At 35.8% G+C, this 25197-nt stretch overlaps 1 long non-coding RNA gene across 1 annotated transcript in view; it reads right to left on the reverse strand.

The window, feature by feature from the left end:
• LOC150040986 (uncharacterized) overlaps positions 1-16100 on the reverse strand; it is a 54019-nt gene extending 37919 nt beyond the window's left edge. Inside the window, exon 1 of the long non-coding RNA XR_016533755.1 lies at positions 16031-16100. This is a non-coding gene — a long non-coding RNA (uncharacterized LOC150040986). The remainder of the gene's footprint in view (positions 1-16030) is intronic.
• Between the last annotated feature and the right edge of the window lie 9097 nt (positions 16101-25197).

Genomic DNA, 25197 nt, shown 5'->3' on the forward strand with positions numbered 1-25197 from the left:
TTTCTTTCACACATTTATCACTCAGTCTTCCATACACCTCTGGGGCAGACAAAACTCAGCCAGCATCACAAGAAAGATGGCCTTTTGTCTAATTTCTAGTAACACCCTCATTTCTATCCTAGTCTTGTCTTCAGTGTGTTCACCAGAATCACTGGTTAGGTCTCTACCGCCATGTAAGATTTTTTTTTCAAACTGGTTCCTCTAAACACTTCTAACCTTTGATCCACCAGCTCCAAAACTACTTCCACACTTTCTGATATTCATTATTAGTAGCAGCTCCATTCTTTGACACCCATTTTCTGTCTTGGCTATATTTTCTGTTGTCAGTTTACATTGTCACAAAACGAGTAAGTTTTAACAGTAAGAAGGTTGTTTTGGCCAAAGAGCCATCCATATCTAGTGATAACTTTGCTTCCCAAAGCAGTGCAGGAAATTATCATGGCAAGAATAGGTTACATAGTGTTGTAGTCTTTGATGAACTGACACATTTATCATTTTAATGTGTTCATTATCTCTTTTTTTATTTTTTACAGTTTTTGAGTTGAAGTGTATTTTGTCTGATAAAGTAGTTTCCATTTGCACTCAGTATCATCTCCCATGCATTCCCTTCTAGTTTGTGGCCTTAAATAAAAGTAAAGAGATTTTCATAGAGACACCATGTCATTGAGTCTAACTTAAAAAACAAAACAAAACAAAACAAAACTAATCATTCACTGCAAGGACTCAAAGGATTAACTTTGTTCCTTGTTTCGTAGTTATTTTGTTCATACTTTGTTTCTTTCTCTTTTTATTTCATTCTCTTTTGCCGCATTCCTTTGTGGCTCAGTTTTTTTTTTTTTTAGTTGTGGTAACTGAATTTTCTCAGTTTTGTTTTTGTTTCAAATTAGCATATCTCTTACAGATTTTGGCTCCTTTTTTGGTCAGTCTTGGGGCTTGAACTCAGGGCTCTGTCCTTAGGCTTTCTCAAGGCTGTGAGCCACAGCACCATTCTGGCTTTTTTCCATATACGTGGTATGGAGGAATTGAAACTGGGTCCTTGTGCATGCTAGGCAACTACTCTACCTCTAGCCCAAACTCCTGGCCCAAGGCTTTTTAAAATTTAATTTTATTGTCAGTCTTACAGCTGCATATGTGAAGTTGTGACTATATTTCCTCTTGAAATTTTGGCTTTTTGACTAATATGAGGAATACACAGAATAAATTATACCTATAATAGTCTATTTCAATCTCATAGTTAACTTTGATTAAATATATTTCTACATTATTCTACATTATTATATTATTCTGCATTATTATATATTTGGATTCCTTGAAATTTTACTTCAGCCAAAATTATTGAGTATTTTTGTCTTATAATCCTAACACTTGTGACAAATTGTTTTAATATATCAATATCACATAATCCTAGAATATTTTGAATGTGGATCTGTACCTTGCCATTGAATTTTGTGCTTCTGTGTAATTAATTAGTGGCTTTGTGGTTCTTCAAAAACTCCCTTAAACTCTCCTCCTATGAACCAGACCTAATGAGTTCCCTTAGCTTTTTCTGTTTGGAACCTAAAAAATCTTTATCATTTCAGAAAGATAAGTTTGTTGGTCTTTTGGTTTGAATTTTTTTCAATTCTTTGATTATGTAGTCTAATCCTCTTCTGGTCTGCAGTTTCTTTGAGAAACCTGCTGATAGCCACATATGGATAACTTTGAATATGTTTGTTACTTCTGTCAGAATGTGTCTTTGAATTTTTATTGATTGATTATTATTATGTGTTGGTAAGTTCCTCAATGGGTTGAATTTTATCAGAGGCCTTTGTGATACCTATATCTGGACGTCAACATCTTTACTCAGATGAGGAAAATTAATTGATATGCCTTTTCTTCCTTTCTCTCCCTCCTCTTTCTTTTGTTTATTTATGCGTAAGTTAGAACTCCTGGTGATATCTCATAATTCCAACAGCTGAAATTCATTTTCATTTTGCCCTTCTTACTAGATTATTTAAAATGCTCCACCTTTGAGCTCACTGATCTCTTTCTTCTGATTGAAATGTAAATCATATGTAAAATGAGATACTACTCCACATTCATTAGGATGGCCATTTTTTTTAAACACCTTGAATGTGTCAAGTGTTGATGCAAATATGGAGAAGCTGGAACTCTTGTAAGAACATAAAATGGTGTAGCAACTGTAGAAAATCTTATGGTAGTTTCTTACAAAATTAAACATAAAATCATAACGTGGCTCAACAATTAAAATTGTAGATATATTCTCAAAAAAGCAAAAGAAATGAGAACAGGTATTTGTGTATAAATAGCCATATAATTCACACTATCCAAAAGATAGAATAGAGCCAAATGTTTAGTGACAGGTAAATAGATGAATAAAATGAGATTTATAACACAGTGGAGTATTTTTCAGCTTTAATAAGCCGTGAATGCATGACACATACTACAACCTGTATGAGTAATATAGGCATGAACCCCTTTGTACAAAGAATATGTGCTAAAAATGTAAAATGATTCATTAATGTCAAAGTGGATTCAACACACAGATGAAGTAAGAAAGTCAGTTCATGTCATGGATAAGAAAATCAGCAACAGGGCCTGGGAATTTGGCCCAGTGGTAAGAGTACTTGCCTAGCATACACGAAGACCCAGGTTTGATTTCTTGGTACAACATATATAGAAAAAGAAGGAAGTGGTGCTGTGGCTCAAGTGGTAGAGCTCTAGCCTTGGGAAAGCCCAAGGACAATGCTCTGGCCCTGAGTTCAAGCCCTAGGACTAGAAAAAATAAAAAAAGAAGAAGAAGAAAATCAACAACATTAATGAAAATTTCAGAAAGCATATTCAGTTTCTGAGAAATAAATAACCCAACAAGAAAGAAGACCTATGGAATTAAAATATTCAATAAATCAAATAAAAAGCACATTGGAAATTAAGACCTATCCACTAGATCAGACAGAAGAAAGAATACCACAGACTAAAGGTAAATTTAAGAAAAAAAATAATGGCTAGCATGAACACAATTTTCAAAACTCTGGGACACGATCAAGTAATGGGATGAGTTCCAAGCTGATGTCACAGAACACATCCTTAATGAAATAAAAACAGAAAGAAATCTAGGGCAAGATGTGGACATCCAAATACAGGACGCGCTTAGAATCCCAAATCAGAGGAATCTCAAATAAATAATGTTACATTCAGAATCACAGAAGATAAAAATGAGTCAAACCCAAAACCATTGGATAGGAAGAAATAAGAAGATCAAAGTGCATCTGAGATACTATGGACCTCTATGAACAGCAGACATGCACTTTAATGAAGTGTGTATTTATGAAGGAGAAATACATGGTTCCCATAGAGAAGCCAAGGCAACTAGTCACTATTTAAATGCCCACTGAAGGCATTTACATTTAAGTAAATATGTTTTTAAAAATGATTTGATGGTCAGACACCTGTAAGAGTAGCTACTCAGGAGGCTGAGATCTGAGTATCATAGTACAAAGGCAGCCTGGACACTAAAGTCCTTGAAACTCATCTCCAATTAACAATTAGAAAACTGGAAGAGGAGCTGTGACTCAAAGTGGTAGCACTAGTCTTGAGTAAAAGATCTCAGGGACAGCACCTAGGCCCTGAGTTCAAACCCTCGGTCCACCAAAAAACATAAACAATAAAAAGATCATTTGATGAAACTCTTGGGCATCTACTTAGATCAATAAATTTCAGGATATGGCACAGACACTCGAGCATCCCTGTCCATTGCTGCAGAATTCACAATAGCCAAATTGTGGAAACAGCCTAAGTACTCTACAACCGATGAGTGGATCAATTAAAAGTGGTATATATACACAGTGGAATTTTACTTGTCCATTACAAAGAATAAGACTATGTCACTAGCAGGGAAATGGGTGGATGCTAAGTGAGATAAACCAATCTCGGAGAGGCAAACTGCATGTTTTCTCTCATATGTGGAAATTAGATCTAAAATATAACTGGACATGATAACCTACACAGGACTCTAGGTATTCACAGTGTCAGACTAAAGGAGGATATCCTTAGGTGAGGAATTCAAAGGTGCAACTGATCTGAACATTTAAAATAATATTTCCTAAAAAGACCTGCAGGAAATGGAAATATGGATTTTGTTATTGTTCTTGGTGGTGGAGATGATTGTTTGTTTTTGCTGTTTTTTTTCTTTTGAGTGGGCAGAAAGTGAGAGAGGAAGGGTGACTAAATGCAATCATGCTATTTAGTTTATATTCAGTTTCTGAGAAATAAATAACCCATACAAGAAAGAAAACCTATGGAAATGAAAAAATTCAATAAGTCAAGTCAAATAAAAAGCACATTGGAAACTAAGCCCTTCCACTAGATCTGACACAAGAAAGAATACCACATACTGAAGGCAAATTTAAGAAAAAATGACTAACATGAACACAACTTTCAAAAACTTTGGGACATTAGTGTATACTATGTGGGAAATGACCTATGTAACTTGTGGGAAAGGTTAGAAAGAGAAAACTAGGAGAGAGTGAAGGAAGGGGTGACATTGTCCAGAAAAAGAAATGTTCTCATTACCAGACTTATGAAATAGTAACCCCTCTATACAACACTTAATAATAACAATAAAATTATATTTTAAAAATGGTAAAATTCTACTCAAACCCTCAACTCACAATTCTTCAGATTCTTTTTACAGATAAGGAATCTTTTGAGATGTCAGAGTATTCTGATAAAATTACTCACATTTATGAAATACAAAATATTTGAGTATTGTACAAAGTTTGTAAAATTATATTTAGGATCATATATACAAACATTGCAAATTAACTCAACTTTTCATACTTAAAAGATTTTTTATTAATCATGGTGGCATCTGTTCTCTTCCAGTAAGTACAAGAACTTTTTCATGGACTCTGCGGTAACAGTATATCATTTAGTAATTAATTATACAAAATTATCTTCTCATCAACAGTAGGCTATATTTTTAAAATCAGAATAAAGCCCAGGTTAAGTAGTTTCCCCAGTCACAACTTGTCTAAGTTTTAAAGAACACAGGGCCTAACCTCCTGAGGCCTGTTCTTTTTGCTTTGGCTTAATTTTAAGAATTTAACATATTGTATTTGGTTATCTGAAACTTGATAGGGAAGGGGGGAAAACCAATATGGGGAGTGGGTGGTGGGTGGGGGGAGGGTAATGGGTACCAAGACATGTGAAAGGGTATCAATGTATGTGAATTAATGCACCTTCTATCTGGCAAATATCATGTAACCCTTTTATTAATTACAATAAAAATATATATATAAAAAAGAATTTAACATATTGTTAAACTGGCCTAAAGAGATGGAAGTTAATTCTATGAATTACAAGGTGGGGTATTGTTACTCAGATTTTGAGTTGTTTACTTAAATAATAATTTTATTTCCTTTTAAATTTTTATTCATAGGATTAATTGTGTATGTAATGACACCCAGGGTCTCATACGTGCTAGGCAAGCACTCTACCTCTAAGCCACATTCCCTATGACTGTTACTTTACAAAGTAGACAAAAAGTGAAGCATAGTAGCACATGTCTGTAATCTCAGCACTGATGAGAATGAGGCAGGAAGAAATGAGCTTGAGGTTACCCTTGACTACAAAGCAAGGCCATGTCTCAAAAAAAATTAGGCAAGCGCACCTTTCATATGAACAAGAATTAGGCTAACAAATATTCCGGATTATTGAAAGAAACTCAATGTTTATTGAATCCTCATGTGGAAAATACTCAAGTTCAAATTAATTTCAAAGTCTATAAATATGTATAATTATTAATTCCCAAGTGAGTAAAATGAAATTTACAACTGAATTTGTAAATATCTACTAATAATAAATGGTACTGAGTTTTAAAAATTAAGATTGCCCTCTACGATAAACATTCTTCTCATCACAGAACAATACATCTGTTCAAAATTATCTATACCTTAAAAAGAGTGGTGAAACATTTAGCATTAAACAGTACTTAGGATCCAACCAATTTTTGTCTATAAGCTAATGAAAATGCTGACTTCATAAAAAATGAGGACATATCTTTCTTTTACAAGGAACAATCTCAATGAAGAGAACTGCATTTCATGATTTTTTTTTATGTTTAGGCTCTCACAAGCTGATGGACATTGGCAAATTTTTCCTCCACAGATCTACATCATCATTCCAGTTATACACTAAACAAATGGTCATGTATTTCAATATTATATTGTATGCCTTAAAAGAGATAGAAAAAGATGTTCAATAAATTTATATGAACAAACCCACAACTTGTTTGTAAGAAGAAACATCAGCCCGCGGTGGCTCACCCCTGTAATATTAGCTACTCAGAAGGCTGAGATCTGAGGATCAAGGTTCAAAGCCAGCCCAGGACAAAAGGATCTGAGACTCTTATCTCCAATTAACCATTAGAAAAACGGAGGTGGGGCTTGGTTCAAGGGTAGGGTGGTAGCTGTGAACTGAAGAGCTTGGGGACAGCGCCCAGGCCAAGTTCAAGCCCCATGACACACAAAAGAAAGAAAGAAAGAAAGAAAGAAAGAAAGAAAGAAAGAAAGAAAGAAAGAAAGAAAGAAAGAAAGAAAGAAAGAAAGAGAGAGATCATAGTTCAAACAAAAAAATACGTCGGTAGGGCCTAGTGGTAGAATGCTGCCTAGCATACATGAAGACCCGGGTTCGATTCCTCAGTACCACATACATAGAAAAATGGCCAGAAGTGGTGCTGAGGCTCAAGTGGTAGAGTGCTAGCCTTGAGCAAAAATAAGGTCCAAGGACAGTGCTCAGACCCTAAGCTCAAGCCCATGACTGGCAAATAAAAATATGTTGGTAAACTTTTTTGTTTATCAGTACTAGGACCTCAACTCAGGGCTGGGTGCTTGCTGTCCCTTACCTTTTCTACTCAAGGTTGGTTTTCTACCATTTGAGTCATTCCTCTACTTTCAGCTTTTTGGTGGTTAACTGGAGACAAGCTTCTCATGGGCTTTCCTGCCAGGGTTTTCTTCAAATTGTGATCCTCATATCTCAGTCTCCCACCAGTCATGAGAACAGGCATGAGCCTCCAGCATCCAGCTCCAACTTTTGAAGTGTGGAAAAAATGACAGATATCTTAATGTTAGTACTTGTCTTAGCTACTATAAGATGTATCTCTGCCTATAAAAATTATTATGAGGATCCAGGAGTGTGGCCTAGTGGTAGAGTGCTTGCCTAGCATGCATGAAGACCCGGGTTCGATTCCTTGGTACCCATATACATAGAAAAAAGCCAGAAGTGGTGCTGAGGCTCAAGTGGTAGAGCTCTAGCCTTGAGTAAGCCCAAGGACAGTGCGCAGGACCTGAGGTGAACCCTGGGAATGGCAAAAATATTATTAAAGAAAATATTTGACATGTCTCACACAAGGCAAAAAGCTTTGTTTTACTAGATAAAAACCTTTAATAAACTGCTGATTGGCACTTCAAAATGAAAACATCTACCTATAAAAAATTTTTGTCTGGAAACATTAAAGACAAGGGCTTAATTGATACATATTTTTCTAGGGGATTTTTTTTAGAGTCTACCTCTGAGCCCTAACATATTATTTTTTAATCCTATTTTTTAAAACTGTCGGGGTAATGTATAGAGGGGTTACAGTTATACTTGCCAGGTAGTAGGTGCATCATTTATATATATATATATATGTATATATATATATATATATATATGTAGAGTGCTCATAATTTCTATGGAACAAAATGAAATTGGCTCTCTGCACTTGTTTTCATATATAAAGTCATCCATTGCTTCAGATTTCTTTTAAAATAAATCAGCAGATTTCAAACAAAAGCTGTTTTGATATTGTTTAAGATTTCTTATTACAGTGCCCTTGTATTACCACTGAAATACAAATTGATATGATTCAAACAAGAAAATCCACACATTGTAATTTACAACTTCATTTAAATGGATTTCCTTTCTACAGTACCAATATAATTTAACTTGTACTGTGTTTTACTTAGTTATTGTGCATCTGATCCCTTAAATAACATCTAACTTAAAAATACCAACTCAGTTAAACATACAAATTTATTTCCATTAAATAAGCAAAACTCCAACTAAAAATATCATGTCCTGGGGGGAGAAAGGAAGATGAATGAAGAGAAGTAGGGAAGAATGCAATAAAAATTAAATATATCCTACAAAATTTAACAAAAGTGCTGGGTGCAGTGGCTCATGACTGTAATCCTAGCTACTCAGGAGGCTGAGATCTGAGGATCATGGGTCAAAATCAAACCGGGCACTATAAAGTCCACGAGACTCTTATCTCCAATTATTACCAGGAAACTGGAAGTGGCACTGTGGTTCCAGGGGTAGGGTGGTAGCCTTGAGCTGAAGAGCTCAGGGACAAAGCCCATGCCCTGAGTTCAAGTCCCATGACCAACAACAACAACAAAAATAACAAAAGTAATAGAAGGAGTGGTTGGAAGGGATAGATGAGAATGGTGAGAGGGTGACATTAATTGAAATGCAGTGTTTTCAAAAAACTGCTTTGTTGAATGGTGATTCCTTTATACAACTAGTTACTGATAGTGAAAATATTAAAAGAAATAATCTCCTTTAAATGTGTGCCAACTGTAAAATTGCTAATGCAGGGTAGTATAGTAATTCTACTTTCAGCTTTTTCTGGAACTATAATATTGTTTTCCATAGTGGATATGCAAATTTACATTCTTACAATGTGTATGTATTTACCTTTCTCCACATTCTTATTTTTTTTGTCTTTTTGATAAAAGCCATTGTATCTGGTATGAAATAATATCTCATTGTAGGTTTGTATTACATTCTCCTGATGATTAGACATACTAACTTACTAAACATTTTCCATATATTTGCTGTTCATATGTAAGCCCTTTTCCAAGAAATATCTATACAGATTACAAGCTCATTTTTAAATGGATTATTTGGGATTCTGGGGGGGATTTTTGTTGTTGAGTAGTTACATAAATATTCTACATATTAATCCCTTGTAGATAAATAGTTCATATTTTGCTCATTCTGTAGATGGTCTTTTTACTCAATGTTGAGTGTTTCTTGTGTTGTTCAAAAGCTTCCTTTTTTTTCCTGGTCCTGGGTTTGGGCATTTTCCCTGAGTTTTTTTGTTCAAGGCTAGCACTCTACCACTTTAGCCACAGCTCTACTGGCTTTTTCTGGTTAATTGGAGATAAGAATCAGAGACTTTCTTGCCCAGGCTGGCTTCAAACAATGATTCTCAGATCTAAACTCCCTGAGTAGTTAAGATTGCAGGCATGAGCCACCAGTGCCCAGCTCAGAAGCTCAGAATCTTCTTATTTCAATAAAATACAACTTATCTATTTTTATTTTGTTATTTGTGTTTGAGGACTCTGCAAAAAAAAATCCTTGCCTACACAATGTATTATTTACTAGAGAATTATTTACAATAGCCAAATTAAGGAATCAACTAAGGCATTCATCAATGGGTGGGTGAGTAACACAGTGTGGCATATAAACAGAATAAATATTATTCAGCTATTAAAAAGAATGAAATCCAGAGTTAAGAGTGTGGCTAGCTAGAATACTTGCTTGGCATGCACGAAGCCCTGGGTTTGTTTCCTTGGTACCACATACACAGAAAAGCCAGAAGTGGTGCTGTGGCTCAAGTGGTAGAGCTCAAGCCCAAGCCCTGAGTTCAAGTCCCAGGACTGTCAAAAAAGTAAAAAATCTATTCATTTGTGATAACATGGATAAAATCAAAAGACATAATGTTAAATCAAATAAACTAGACATAGGCAAACAAATATCACATGTTTTTACTCATTTAAGCGTGCTCAAAAATTGATATCACAGAGGAAAATAATGGAATAGTGGCCACCAATGACTGAAAAGAGTAAAGAGATAGGTGGATGGAGAGAAAATCAGTACCAAAATACAGTTATTTAAGTAGAATTAGTTATATTTATCTATAGCACAGTTGCATACGTATAGACTACAACAAATACAGTACATTTTGAAATAAGTAGAAAAGCGGGAAATTTACAACACTATAAATGATAACATTTGGGTAGTTAAAATGTAATCTTGAATTGTTAGTAAACAATTCCAGTGGCCAAGAGCGTGGCCTAGTGGTAGAGTGCTTGCTTAGCATGAATGAAGACCTGTGTTGGATTCCTAGGTACCGCATACATAGAAAAAAAGCCTAAGTGGTGCTGAGGCTCAAGTGGTGGAACTCTGGCCTTGAGAAAGTCCAAGAACAGAGCTCAGGCCCTGAGCTCAAGCCCAGGACTGGCAAAAAAATAAGCCCTAGATATGTAAAAGTGTGTGCCACATCAAGGTTTTTTGCTGCACTATTCACCATAGCCAAGATGTCCTATAAATAAGTGGATCAAAAAATGTGGTATATATATACCATGGAATTTTACTCATCCATTAGAAAAAGTAATATTGTGTCATTTGCAGGGAAATGGATGGAACTAGAGTAAACTATGTTAAGTGACGTAAGCCAAGCTCAGAGAAGCAAACATTGCCTCTCATATGTGGAAGCTGGATCTAAAATACAACTGGACTTGATCGCATACATGACTCTTTGAATTTATACACAAACACACTGAAGTAGGATACTGTCAAGGGAGAAACCCAAAGGAGTAACTCCTCTGAGCATTAAAAATGCTATTTATTTTCTTGGCAGTGTGTGTTTGAATTCAGGGTATCATGATTAAGCAAGTTTTTTTTTTTTATCACTTGAGCCATGTCCCTAGGCTGAGGAAGAAATAGAATTTTAACCTTCTAAATATTTCTTGGTAGTATTGGGGTTTGAATTAAGGATCTTGTGCTTACTAGGCAAGTGCTCTCCTATTAGATTAACCGTACCAATTTTAATTTTTAAATACAATGTTTGAATTATCATCTTGAAAATGTCAGAAAGATTCATTCATCATTTTGAATATAGTTGTCAAAAATTGAACAAAAATGGGACCCTCATCCTTCTGCGGCCTTATATTTTTACCTATTAATGACAAAATATGTTTAAGGGTTCCATTAAACTTCAGACCAAGTTATGTTTTGCGATGGGAAATAAATTCCCATATGTATCTAAAGCATAGTAAAACAGATTTAATTTTACACAATACAAGACAAGGTTTTTGGGTGCCAGTCTTAGGCTTGAAGTCACTGCCCCTGCAGTGAGTATTTTTACTCAAGGCCAGTATTCCTCTACCACTTGAGACATAGCTCTACTTCTAGCTTTTCTTTGGTAGACTTTATGGGAGAGAGGTGTCTCATATTTGGAACTGGTGCTGTGGCTCAAAGTGATAGAACGCTAGCCTTGAACAAAGAGCTCAGGGACAGCACCCAGGCCCTGAGCTCAAGCCTCGTGATTGACAAAAAAAAAACGTAAAATAAAATAAACTTAAAAACTTAATAAAAAAGAGTCTCATAGGCTTTCCTGCTGGGGTTTATTTCCAACCTTAATCATCAAGATCTGTCTTCTGGGTACCTAGGATTACAGGAGTAACATTACTATTCTATAACAATATTAATCTTGCTAAAAAAAACCCCGTATGTTTAATTGAGGTAACGTTTGTTTAAAATCCTCCACTATATCTATGTTAAGTATGCAATTTATTGGATTTTAACAATCCATAATGCTCTGCAAAACCATTAATTTCACACTAAATTATGACTCCCCCTCAAAAGCAACCTTGTATCTTTTAAGCAATCTCTGTATTCTTGTATCTTACCAGCCTTTAGCAATGATCAATTTGTTTTTTTTTTACTTTTATACATGAGTATTCTAATGAAAATGGACTAATATAATATGTAATCTTTTGTGTCTGATTTCTTCACTTGCCATAAACTTTCCCAAGTGGAATTTATCATCCATTTTATTCATACTGATAAAAATCTAGAACTATTCCAAATATCCATGAATCAGATAGTGATTTATTCATTCACTTATACTCAGAAATAAAAAGGAAGAATGAACTACCAATATATGCAGCAACACAAATGACTCTCAAAAGCATGGTGTAAAGTTAAAAGTGAGCCAGGAGTACATTTATATGATGTTTTGTTGATATTTTTTTGGCCAGTCCTGGGCACGGAACTCAGGGCCTGAGCATTGTCATTGAGCTTTCCTCAAGTCTAGAACACTACCACTTGAGCCACAGCACCATTTCTGGTTTTTTCTATGTATGTGGTACTGAGGATTCCAACCTGGGTCTTCATGCATGCTCGGCAAGCACTCTACCACTAGGCCAAACTCCTGGCCCTTATATGATGTTTGGGAAAAGGAATTTCCGGAGATTTCCTTGGAGAGGAAATCACTGCTAGCTAGAAGATGGTTATGAATGTACAATTGTGTCATGAGAAAAACTTTTGGGGTGATACAACTCTTTTACTCTGTGTGGCTGTTGAACAACTTAGTAAAATTTATACAGTAGAATAAAAATGACATCATTTATGGTTATCTGAACAAATATACAGACTAAAATATATTGAGTATGCACACTGAAAAGGGAATTGACAAAAGTGAATGGGTGGATGAATAAAAGATATGAAAAGACACGTATAGAATAAAAAGCAGTGTTTGAATTCATGTGAATACTTATTTCAGTCAAACTATCTTCTCCTGAGGGATAAGAATAAAAAAAGGACACTATAGGCCATAAACAGAGAAATGAGTGGACATGAATTATAGTTCACTTTTTACACTGTAGTGTATTCCTTTTGATCCACTAATTTCACTTCTTGCCATCTACTCTAAGGAAATACAGATATGGAAAAGTAGCCTTATACAAATATGCTTGTTACTGAAATAATAAAAATTGTGAACCCCTATAAATTAAATGTTCACACAATGAAAAATGGCAAAACAGTGATATATCCATGTTATGGAAAAGTATTTGTTTCAAAATTATTAAGAAATCCCAGAACTGATGGCTCACATCTGTAATCCTAATTACTCAGGAGGCTAAGATCTGAGAATTGCAGTTTGAAGCCAGTCCAGAGAGGGAAGTCAGTGACAATCTTACCTCCAATAAACTAACAAAAAGCCAGAGGTGATCTGTGTCCCAACTGGTAGAGCACTAGCCTTGAGTAAAAAAAGCTCAGGGACAGCACCCAAGACCTTGAGTTTGAGCTCCAAGACAGACAAGCCTAAAAATTTTAAAAGCCAGGTATGGTGGCACACACACCAGTAATTTTATCATTGGGAAGCAACAGGATCTTAATTTTGAGAGCAGTCACGACTACAAAGCCAGTTTTAGATCAAACTTCACTATATATAGAAAGAGCATGTCTCAAGAAAACTAACAACTACAACCAAAAACAAACAAGCAAAAGTTTGCACTTTAATAAAAAATTTTGTAACTAAGCTAAAGGCAAATTATAAAGCAATGGAATATTATGATACTATTGATATGTTAATGATGCATAAAAACACTATAAAATTTTACATGTATAAGAAATATCCAAATAAGCTTCAGTCTCAAAGGATCTGTGGTAAATTTATTAAGAGCAGTTCCTATAAGGATGTGAGTAGAAGGGTGGGTGATGATCCAAGGACCTTTAGCTTTATCAGTTACGGCTAAATTTTTGCAGCACTATTTTTGCATTGATTTGTAACTAAAGCATAATAAAATTAGATTAATTTTTTATGCCAAAATAGTTCAGACGGGTGTGGTGGCTCATGCCTGTAATCCTAGCTACTCAGGAGGATGAGATCTGAGGATCAAGATTCAAAGCCAGCCTGGGCACTAAAGACCCTGAGACTCTTATCTCCAATTAATCTCTAGAAAACAGGAAGTGGAGGTGTAGCTCAAAGTAGTTTGAGAGTTAGCCTTGTGCAAAAGATCTCAAGGACAGGACCCAGAACCTGAGTTCAATACCCATGACAACAAAAAACAAAAAAAAGAAAATTAAAATAGAGCTCAATAGTTATTTATATGTCTACTTTTCTACTAATGCCTCTAAATTGCAACAAAAAATAGTGAATTAAGAACTGGGCAATGCAGGATCTAATAAAGACACCTACACATCCATGTTCATTGTCTCACTATTCATAACAGCCAAGATATGATAACAGCCTGAATGCCCAAGAATAGATTAGTGGATTAAAAAAATTTGGTACATGTACATAATGGAAGTTTATACAACCATCAGAGCGGATAAAACAATGTCATTTGCAGAGAAATGGTTAGAAATAGAACAAATCATGGTAAGTGTTGTAAACCAAGCTCAGAGAGACCAATGGTGAATGTTCTAATATGCAGAAATTATATCTAAAAGACACTGAAATATGATAAATTATATAGAATCCTAGATACAAACACACGTTCAGACCAAAAGAGGATACTTCTTTTTTTTTTTTTGTCTATTGTGAGACTTGAAGTCTGGGCCTGGGCGCTGTCCCTCAGCTCTTCAGCTCAAGGCTGCTGCCCTACCATTTGTGCCACAGCGCTATTTTCTCTTTTCTGGTGGTTAATCAGAGATAAGAGTCAGACGGACTTTAGTGCTTGGGCTGGTCTTGAACCTTGATGCTCAGATCTCAGCCTCTTGAGTAGTTAGGATTACGGATGTGAGCCACTGTGCCTAGCTATGGATACTCTCTCTCTTTTGTTTCATAAGAGGATACTCTTTTGAAACAAAAGAGAGAAACAAAAAAGCTAAATGTCAATGTGCCTCTTCATATTTCTTTATATATATATATATATATATATATATATATATATATATGGAAACAAACTCCAAGGTACTTAAACAGGAGATCTCTCTTTTCTAATTTTTAGTTTTAGTTTTTTCTTATTCTGTCTTCTTTATGTATGGTGTACTTGCATGCATATCTTCAGGAGGATGGGACTAGGCATAGATGACAGTGATTTATACAACTCGTGGGTGAGACTGGAAGGACTGAGAGAAAATGAGGGAACAGAAGACAGTGTACAAAAGGAAATGTACACATCTGAGTCATGTAATTTTAATTCCCCTGCACATCACCTTTATAACAACAATAAAATAAATTATTTTTTTTAAAAAAGGAATAGGACAGTGTCCTGGAATTTAGGATGTTTTGCTACAAATTATGAACTTAGTAATTTTTGTGTCTTATATAATGGAAGTTTAAAATTTGCATATGCTCATCTACTTAACTTTTCAAACATAGGTGATATGTCTAAGAAATTAAAACAATATATATAAAAACTTTAATCAACAAGTACTATATAGCAATAGCATCTGAGTTATTCTAGCTCTAGTACTGGTATACGTAATAAATAGAACAGATTGTGACAATGTTAAAATTTCTTTGTTTGTGTGCCATAATGAATCTTGAATTTAGGACCTTGGACTCTTGCTTGGCATTTTCACCCAAAGCTTATGATCTACCAGTCGAACCACCCTCCACTTCTAGGTTTTTGATGGTTAATTGGAAAAAAAATAATTTAATGGGCTTGTCTGCCTGGGTTAGCTTCAAACCAAAATCCTCAGATCTCATCCTCCTGGGTAGCTAGGATTATAGGCATGAGCCAGCAGTGTATGGCCTCAGATCTTCACATCTCTAACAATATGCGATTCCAAGTACCTTATCCATTTTAAAGTTCATACCTCTCAGTTAACAAAAGGTATATGAAAAACTGCTTTACCATCCTTAGGTGGTAGGTAAGTGTTAAATCAAATGGAATGAAAAGTGTGAATATACATATGTGATAAAGGAGAGAATTACTGTTATGATAATATTATGATCCCGGAAAACCCATTCATGAGGTAATAGAACAGTGAAGATAGTACTTTGTTTTTAACATGTATACCTACAGTAGTGAAGAAAAAGCCAATTAAATTCAAGATATTCAACTGGGTAATTTCTGAAACCAGCATACATTACGTTTAGAAACTTTTTCAGGAAACAGACACTGAAACAACTGTTTCCACCGAGAGTTATATTTCAAATTAAGTTTCAAACACAACCTGGTGCCAACAATTCTAATTTTGGTCATATTGGGTTAACTATTGTAATTTAATAAGAAACTTGTACCTTATAACCAGAGTTGAAGCTTTTGATACCCAGTGCTTAGCAACCAGACCTTCTTGCCTAAACAGCTCTTTTCAGGAATGTCACGACTAAATGGCTGGAGCAGAAACATGATTCAGAAGAAAGCATGTGTTGAAAATACCTGTATTTGTGGGGAAAAAAGATAAATGTCAAATGTCAATAAAGTATACCTAAAAGAAATAAGAAAATCCTGACATATCAATTAAATTATAAACTAGGGTTATTTTCGATTCAGATTAAAAGCCCCTATTGTATTTTTAAATTGTTTCATTGTTATAATAAAGTCGATGTACAGAGGGGTTAAGGTTACATAAGTTAAGTTAAGTTTTGGACAGTGTTACTCCTTCCCTCACTCTCTCCCACTTTTTCCCTCGAGTCCCCACCCATGAGTGGAATAGTTTGTTTTCAAAAGAGTGACTAGTGAGTACCACTGTAGCAACTGCCCTTCCATTGCTATGCCCTTCTTACCCCTCCAAAAGCAGAAAAAAAATCAATCCAATAAGAAAAGGACAGCAACAAAGAAAAAAAAGAACTTTTGTTTCCAGTTCCTGGAGTTCATTTAAATAACTCTTATTTTATACTGAGGCATATAGGCATTGCACTTTTGTGTTCCTTTTCTAAGAGTATATACTCCTTTGGTCTCACTGTGTGTGAATGGTGAATGCTTAGAGCCATGTATATCTTTTTTTCTTCTTTTTTTCCCTCCCATATATTTTTATTGTAATTAATAGAAGGGTTACATTATATTTACCACATAGAAGGTGCATTACTTCACAAACATTGATACCCTTTCTCATATCTTGGTCCCCATTTCCCTCCCCCCACTCCCGCCCCTCATCTTGTTTTCCCCCTTCCCTATGGAAATAACCAAATAGGCATGTATACAATGTATCAGATAACAAGGTGAAATATTATAACAATATGAGATAAACAAGGGACAGCAAAAGAGATGAGAGATAACAGTACATTAAGGACAACAATCATTCGTTATATGGCTTTTGTTTCTATATCCTGGAGGTCCTTTCATTTAGCATCATCCTATATGGCCTTATGTATCTATATTTTGTTCTATTGTAAATCTCTGCTAGGAGAGCCCAAGGTTTCTACTGATTATGACAAATGAGGGAAACAATTCAGCCTATGTTCCTTTGAGTCTGGCTTACTTCACTTAATATGATTTTTTCTAAGTCCATTCCCTTACAAATGTGGCGATGTTGTTCTTTCTGACAGCAGCATAGAATTCCATTGTGTATAAATACCACATGTTGTTGATCCACTCATCAACTGAGGAGCATCTGGGTTGGTTCTGTATTTTGCTATGGTAAATAGTACTGCAATGAACATTGCTGTGCTAGTGGATTTCTTTTTTTCTTTATAACAAAAAAATCTCATTAGTAAAATAAAAGTGAAACTATACACTGAAACTGTTATTGTAAAATGTTTCAACCACTGTTAATTTAAGCTTTATAAGAGACTTCTAATTTCAGTATTTTTCTTGTTGATATATAAACATATATCATTTTATAGCCATCCATTGGCCGGGAGTTTGGCCTAGTGGTAGAGTGCTTGCCTAGCATGCACGAAGACCTGGGTTCAATTCCTTGCTACCACATTCATAGAATAAAGACGGAAGTGGTGCTGAGGCTCAAGTAGTAGAGCTCTAGCCTTGAGAAAGCCCAAGGACAGTGTTGAGGCCTTGAGCTCAAACCCAAGACTGGCAAAACAAAACAAAACTATAGCCAACCATCTAAATGTACTTTGGTGACAAAAATGTATATTTACACTATTCTGTAGTCATCATCACTGTTTTTAGGATTAAAAAAAAAACCATCTTAACTGGGTGCTGGTAGTTCCCACCTGTAATACTAGCTATTCAGGAGGCCAAGATCTGAAAACTATGGTTCAAACCCAGTCTGGAGAGGGAAATTCTTTGAAACTCGTATCTCCAATTAACCACCTAGCAAGCTGGAAGTGGTAGAATAACTGCCTTGAGCATAAAATCTCAGAAACAGTGCACAGGCCCTGAGTTGAAGGTCAGGGACCAGCATGCAGACAAAAAAGTATCCACACCCTGGTAACTAGCATTCTACTGTGCATCTGTTTAACCTGATTGCTCATGTGAATGCATTCATACCATATACGTTCTTTTGTATGTGGCTAATTCATTTAGTATGTCTTCAACAATCATCCATTATTTCATTTGGAATTAAGATTCATTGTATGTATTTACCACATTTTATTCATTCATTTTTTTGGATACTTGGATTGATTCTACCTTTTGACTGTGTGAATATTGCTGCTATGTTCCTGCACAGACAAGAGCAATTAAATCCATTTCCAACTGGTGCATGATTAGGCATGACTAATCAAATTTAACTTCTCTACACTCCTTTCCAGAAACAGACATGAGTAAGGGACTTAAGTAGACGAGTAGGTCTTTACTGACCAATTGTGTTCTTGGGTAGAAGGGGAATTAATAAAACATAAATACTTTAAATAAAGTCCCTAGGATCAAAGACATTGAGGTAAAAGCAGATACACTGAAAACTTTACAAGAAAGAATAGGAGATACCCTACATTGAAACTTTTGTAATAAAGACCCAGAAACACAACAAATTAAAGAAAGTGTGGACAAATGGGACTGCATTAAACTGCAGAGCTTCTGTATGGCAAAGGACACATCTAGCAAGTTAAACTGAAAGCCCACAGAGAGGAAGATCTTCACTAACCATACAACAGACAAGGGCCTCATATCTAAAATATATCTACAGGTAAAAAAAATTGAATCTCTCCAAAACAAATCCTCAAAGAAACAACCACCCCGTTAAAAGGTGGGCTAAAGACTTAGATACTTCTTTGAATAAGAAATAGGAATGGCCTATAGACACATGAAGAAATGCTCAATATCTCTGGCCATAAAAGAAATGCAAATCAAAACAACTTTGAAATTCTACCTTTCTCCAGTTAGAATGGCCAGGATCAAGAAATCTAATAACAGCAGATGCTAGAGGGGATGTGGCCAAGAGGGATCACTACTAAACTGTTGGTGGGAGTGTAAACTCATTCAACCACTATGGAAAGCAGTATGGTGAATCCTCAAAAGACTAAACATAGGGCTCCTCCATGACCCAGCAATTCCACTCCTTGTCATTTACCCAAATGTCCAGAAACAAGGGCAGACTAAACTTACTATCACCACGATGCTCACTGCAGAATTGTTTACCATAGCTAAGATATGGAACCAACCCAGATGCCCCTCAGTAACTGATTGAATGAAGAAGATGTGGTACTTATACACAATGGAATTCTATGCTGCCATCAGAAAAAATGCCATCACCCCATTTGTAAGGAATGGAAAGACTTGGAAAAAATTATTTTAAGTGAAGTAAGCCTGACACAATGGTTTTCCTCATTTGTAATAATTAGTACAATCTAGGACTCTCCTAGCAGAGGATCACAATAGCTCCAAAGCTATGTACATGAGGTCATACAGGATGAGACTAAATGAAATGAACTCTAGGATATGGAAACAAGAGCTTTATCTTTGTGATTGTTGTTCTCAATGTCCTATTTTATTTCTTTTCTCTTTTCTTCCCTTACGGTTAATCTCATGTGGTTACTGTATCTGACTTTGTTACCTGTTATATTGTACATATGTTTATCTGAAATAGGGAAGGGAAGGGGGGATAACAAAATGATTGGTTTGGGGGAAGGGAGACAAAAACCTGAGAACGGGTATCAATGTGCCAGAAGTAATGCATCCACTACCTGATGAATGTAACTAACAACTCTGTACATTACCCTGGCAATTAAAAAAAAAGAAATCAGAACCTAGACACTGTCCTTCAGCCTTCAAGGCATTTGAGCCTCAGCATCACTCCCAATTCTTTCTGTGTATGTGGTACCAAGGAATCGAATCCAGAGCTTCATGCGTGCTAGGCAAGCACTATTCTATTGTAAGGCCACACTCCCAGCCAATAGCAGATGTTTTCTAAGAATACATACAGGCTGTAGAAAGATGGAAGCATTAATTGCACAAATAAGTATGATAAAAGCAGATATGATGTCTAAAATTTGCTTGAAATATTTGTCCAATGGAATAATGAGGATTGTAGAATAATACAAATATCACTTGAGTGTTTTATACTTGAACAAATATTGTATTTAAATTAAACTTAATATTTTATTTTCATAATAATATCACCAACATCATTTCCTCAGATAGTAATAAAGTTATATAACTAATATGTAAAAAAGAATAAAGTGTCGGGCTGGGAGTTTGGCCTAGTGGTAGAGTGCTTGCCTAGCACGCACGAAGACCCAGGTTCAACTCCTCGGTACCACATACATAGAAAAAAAGCTGGAAGTGGTACTGAGGCTCAAGTGGTAGAGCTGTAGCCTTGAGAAAGTCCAAGGACAGTGCTCAGACCCTGAGTTCAAGCCTAGGACTGGCAAAAATAAAGTCCCTAGGGAACTTGATGGGGGGCCCCTATCTATGGAGAGTGTTTCACTGCTTTCACTTTCAGATATAAACTTGCTCTGATTAAAAAAAAATTCTGCTACAAACATTAGCATATAAGTATCCATTTCAGTCTCAACTTTTACTTTTCTTGTGTATGCACAGAGGAATATAGCAATTGAATCATAAAGTCATTCTGTTTAAATTGTTAGGGAACCATCACATATTGCACAGAGAAAGTACCATTTTACATTCCCACTAATAAGGCAGCAATACTTCTGCTTTTTCACATCCTTAGCAATACCTGTTATTGTCAGGTTTTTCGTTTTGCTCTTAAAATATCCATCCCAATAGATGTCAAGTGACATCTCATTGTGGTTTTCATCTCTAATCACTAAGGATACTGAGTACTTTTCATATGCTTATTGGGCACTTGTAGGTCTTCTTTGGAGAAATATCGAATGTATTGACCCTTTTATTTGACTTGTTCATTTTGTTGCTATTGAATTACTGGATATACATCTTTATTTTGTATATTAATCCCTTCCAGATTGTCTATCTATCTGTCTATCTATCTATCTACCTATCTATCTATCTTGTATATATCCGTATCTTCTTCTTTCTCTGGTTATGCCTTTTCACTCTGTTGATAATATCCCTTGATGAAGTTAATTTTATCTATTTTTTCTTTTGTTGCTGGTCTGAGAAATTATTGCTAAATCCAATGTTTTTTTTTCTTTGCTTTGAATTTTTTCCTCCTTTAGATACTGGAAAGTAAGCCCAGGGCCTAGCACATATTGTCAGGTGCTCTACCACGTGAGCCATGCCTTAGGCTTTTTTTTCTCTTCTTTTTGTGCAGGTTCTGGGGCTTCAATTCAGGGCCTGGACACTGTCCCTTAGCTTTCTTGTTCAAGGCCCAGCACTGTACCACTTGAGCCTCAGCTCCAGTTCTGGTGTTAGGGTGGTTAATTGTAAATGAGGCTCAAGGACTTTGAACCATGATCCTCAGATCTCAATTTCCTAAGTAGTTACTATTACAGATGTGAGCCACCAGTGCCCAGAACTTTTCTTTCTTCTTTGTCAGTACTGAGTGGCAATATACGCTTTTACTTACAATTTTTTAAGATTACTTCCTAAACAACAGTGACAGTTTAAAGTGTAATAAAAGGGATTCCCACTGGAAATGTTTTATTCTTTTTACAGGAACATTCAAACAGATTTCAAAAGTCATCATTACTTTGTTCTAGAATTTTATAAAGATGAAGTTATATATCATGAGCACATTTTCATTTGCTTTGTTTCCTTGGACATTAATCTTTGTGGAGATCAACATGCTACTGTGCAAGTTCATTCATTTTTCTATAAGATATGTGAAATTTTTATAATCATACAATGAATATATCCATAAAATTTGCTTATTTAAAAATATATAATTAAATGTTTTCTAATGTGTTTATAGCATTGTGCAACCATCAACCTAACCTGACTTTAGATACTCTGGTCATGTTAATAGTGTCTCCACCTCCACCCACCACATGCAGCTTACCCTAGGCATTGACTAATTATTTTTCTATAGATTTCCCTGTTCTAGACATAATTTTTGACAGTACTGCAATTTGAACTGAGGGTCTCACATTTGCTAAGCCACTGAAACATTTGTGCCAGGCCCCCAGCCTTGCTTTTTGCTGGTTATTTTGGAAATTTGATTTTTGCAGTTTTTTCTACCTGGGCTAGCTTCAAACCACAATTCTGTAGATTTCAGTTACTGAGTAGTTAGGATTTTAAGCATGAGGAACTGGTACTTTGTTATGTTCTGAATATCTTTCTCTGCTCTGATTCAGAAGAGCCTTTGTCTCCCTGGCTGCTCCGTGGTGGAGCTCCACGCTCTCTTTTCGTGCTGGTATTCTTCCTTTTTTTCTTCTCTGCCTGAGGTCTCTGTGGTCCTAAAGCTTACTTAGGATCAATTTCTGTTAGAGGACTGTCTCCTGCACTGCCAGTACATGAATCTTGGCAGGAGCTCAGTATGTCTCACCCTGAACCGCCGCCATCTTCCGCCGAATTCCTGTTCTGAATATCTTAAATGAATATATTCACATAATTGGCAGTATTGGGCCAGAGCGTAGCCTAGTGGTAGAGTGTTCACCTAATGTGCGCAAACCTTTGGGTTCAATTCCTAGGTACGACATACTCAGAAAAAGCCAAAAGTGGTGCCGTGGCTCAAGTGGAAGAGTACTAGCCTTGAACAAGAAGTGTACAAGGACAGTGCCCAAACTCTGAGTTCAAGCTCCAGGGCTTGCAAAAAAATAACAGGCAGTATTTTGTGACTGACTTTTTCAGTTAGTGTAGTGTTTCTAAAGTTCATTGATGATATTAAAAAAAAATCAAATCCGGGGCCAGGAGTTTGGCCTAGTGGTAGAGTGCTTGCCTAGCATGCACAAAGACCTGGGTATGGATTCCTCAGTCCCATATACATAGAAAAAGCTAGAAGTGGCTCTGTGGGTCAAGTGGTAGAGCTCTAGCCTTGAGAAAGCTCAAGGATAATGCTCAGGTCTTGAGTTCAAGCCAGGACTGCCCTCCAAAAAGAATGAAAGCTGAGCACGGGGGTTCATGTCTGTAATCCTAGCTACTCAGGAGGCTGAGATCTGAGGATCAAGCTAGCAGGGGCACTAATGTCCTTGAGACTCTTATCTCCAGTTAATCACCAGAAAACCAGAAGCGGCCCTATGACTCCAGTGGTAGGGCGGTAGCCTTCAGCTGAAGAGCTCAGGGACCACACCCAGGCTCAGACAGAATTCAACCCCCACCACCCCACCGACCAAAAATAAAAGTCAGTAACCACAATCTTTTGTTTTACCAGATGCTTAGATTGTTTCCATTTGGGGATTCCAATGAATAGGGAAGGCTGCTCTAAAAATTCATGTACACATTTTTAATCACTCATTTTCTGTTTCACTGTGTATCAACTTGTGAAGGGAAGTGATCGATCATTATGACCATTTTATATGTAGTCATTTGAAGAACTGTCAAATTGTTCTTCACAGTTTTTGAACTATTTTCCATTACCATCAGCAATACACAAAGATCGTGATGTTGCTCAAATTTTTGCCAAGACTACACAGTAGTACTTTTTCTAGTAGTAGTAGTCCTTTTTCTAGTGATTAATGATGCCAAAATTTTTTTCATATTTTTATTGGTCATCTTTTTGTAGATATTATCCAAAATAATGGTCTATTGAAATTCTTGGTCCATTATTTTGTTGGGCTAATATTGTTTTGTTTATTTGCAAGAATTTCTTTTTGAGATAAGGCCTCTGTTCATAGCCAACGTTGACCCTGAAATCCACCTGTCTCAGCCTCTTCACTGCTAGGATTTCAGGTGTGACCACAATGCCTAGCTCAGAAGGAATGTGGTATTTTGATATCAAACCCAAATAGGATTTGTCTAAGTACTTTCTGTTTCTGTAAACTTATTTTTACATTTTCCAGTTGCAATAATAATGTGCAGAAACATTTAAAAGTCCAATTTATCTTTTAAAATTTTAGAAATCTTTGGTCTTCCATCTAAGAAGCTACTGTTTAACCTGGGGTAACAAATCTCTATATTTTTCTAACATTTTTGTACTTTTAGCTTTTTTGTTATCCACTTTATTTTTCATGTGTGGAATGCAGAAGAGCCTCAATTCCATTCTTTGCCTGTGAAGATATTCAGTTTTCGTGGAGTGACACATTAAACAGTCAATCTGTGTATTGAATTTTAAGTATTTATCTGAGGCCCGCTTATATCTTTTTGTTTCTTAGTATGGGTTGATCATACATTTATCTAATCACCAATGTTGGACATTTGTTTTCTAGTTTTGGCTATTCTAAATAGAGTTATTATGAACATTTGTGAACAAGACTTTGTTTGGACATATGCTTTCATTTCTCTTCGTTAAATATCTGGGAGTGAAGTAGCTGGTTCACAGGATACAAGTATTTTTAAATTTTTCAGAAACTGCCAAATTGTTTGTCAAGGTGGGTGTATCATTTTGCATTCTCACCAACAGTGTATAATAGTTCCAGTTACTTCATATTCTTGTCAAAAGTTGGCATGGTGTATATTTTAAAATTTAGGTTTTCTAATAGACATGTACTGTTGAACTGTCATTTGACCTGTTGTTTAATAGGTTGAGAAACCCCTCTCCTCAATTCAAAATCTCCAACTGTAAAATGTTACACAATCCAAAACTTTCAGAGTATTTCAAATCTCCAACTTTTTAACTAGGGATGCTGAATTGGTAAAGTAGATTTCCCAAGTCAAAAAGTACTCTACAATCTCATGGACTCTAAGTCTCATGGACTTTCCTGCCTGGGACTGGCTTCAAACTGTGATCCTCAGATATCACCCTTCCAAGTAGCTAGGATTATAGGCATGGGGCACAGGTGTCAAACTTCATATATAAATTTTAAATTCTTCCTTAATTAAATATTTTATTGTTATAAAGGCGATGTACAGAGGAGTGAGTGATAGAAATTTGCTTTGCTCTCATAACTCAATGTTGCTCCCATGAACCAATTACCATATTCCCAAGGGGACCCTTCCAAGTAATCTCCTCTGGGAATCTTATGAGAATGTCTACCCTTGAGCTAATCTCTGACCTTATCTGAAAGTACCTTCTGGTTAACTGCAAAGACATTACAAATCCAAAAGA

The sequence above is a fragment of the Megascapheus bottae genome, chromosome X (genome assembly GCF_031878675.1).
Source record: "Megascapheus bottae isolate mThoBot1 chromosome X, mThoBot2.hap1, whole genome shotgun sequence".
In the NCBI taxonomy this organism is placed as follows: Eukaryota; Metazoa; Chordata; class Mammalia; order Rodentia; family Geomyidae; genus Megascapheus; species Megascapheus bottae.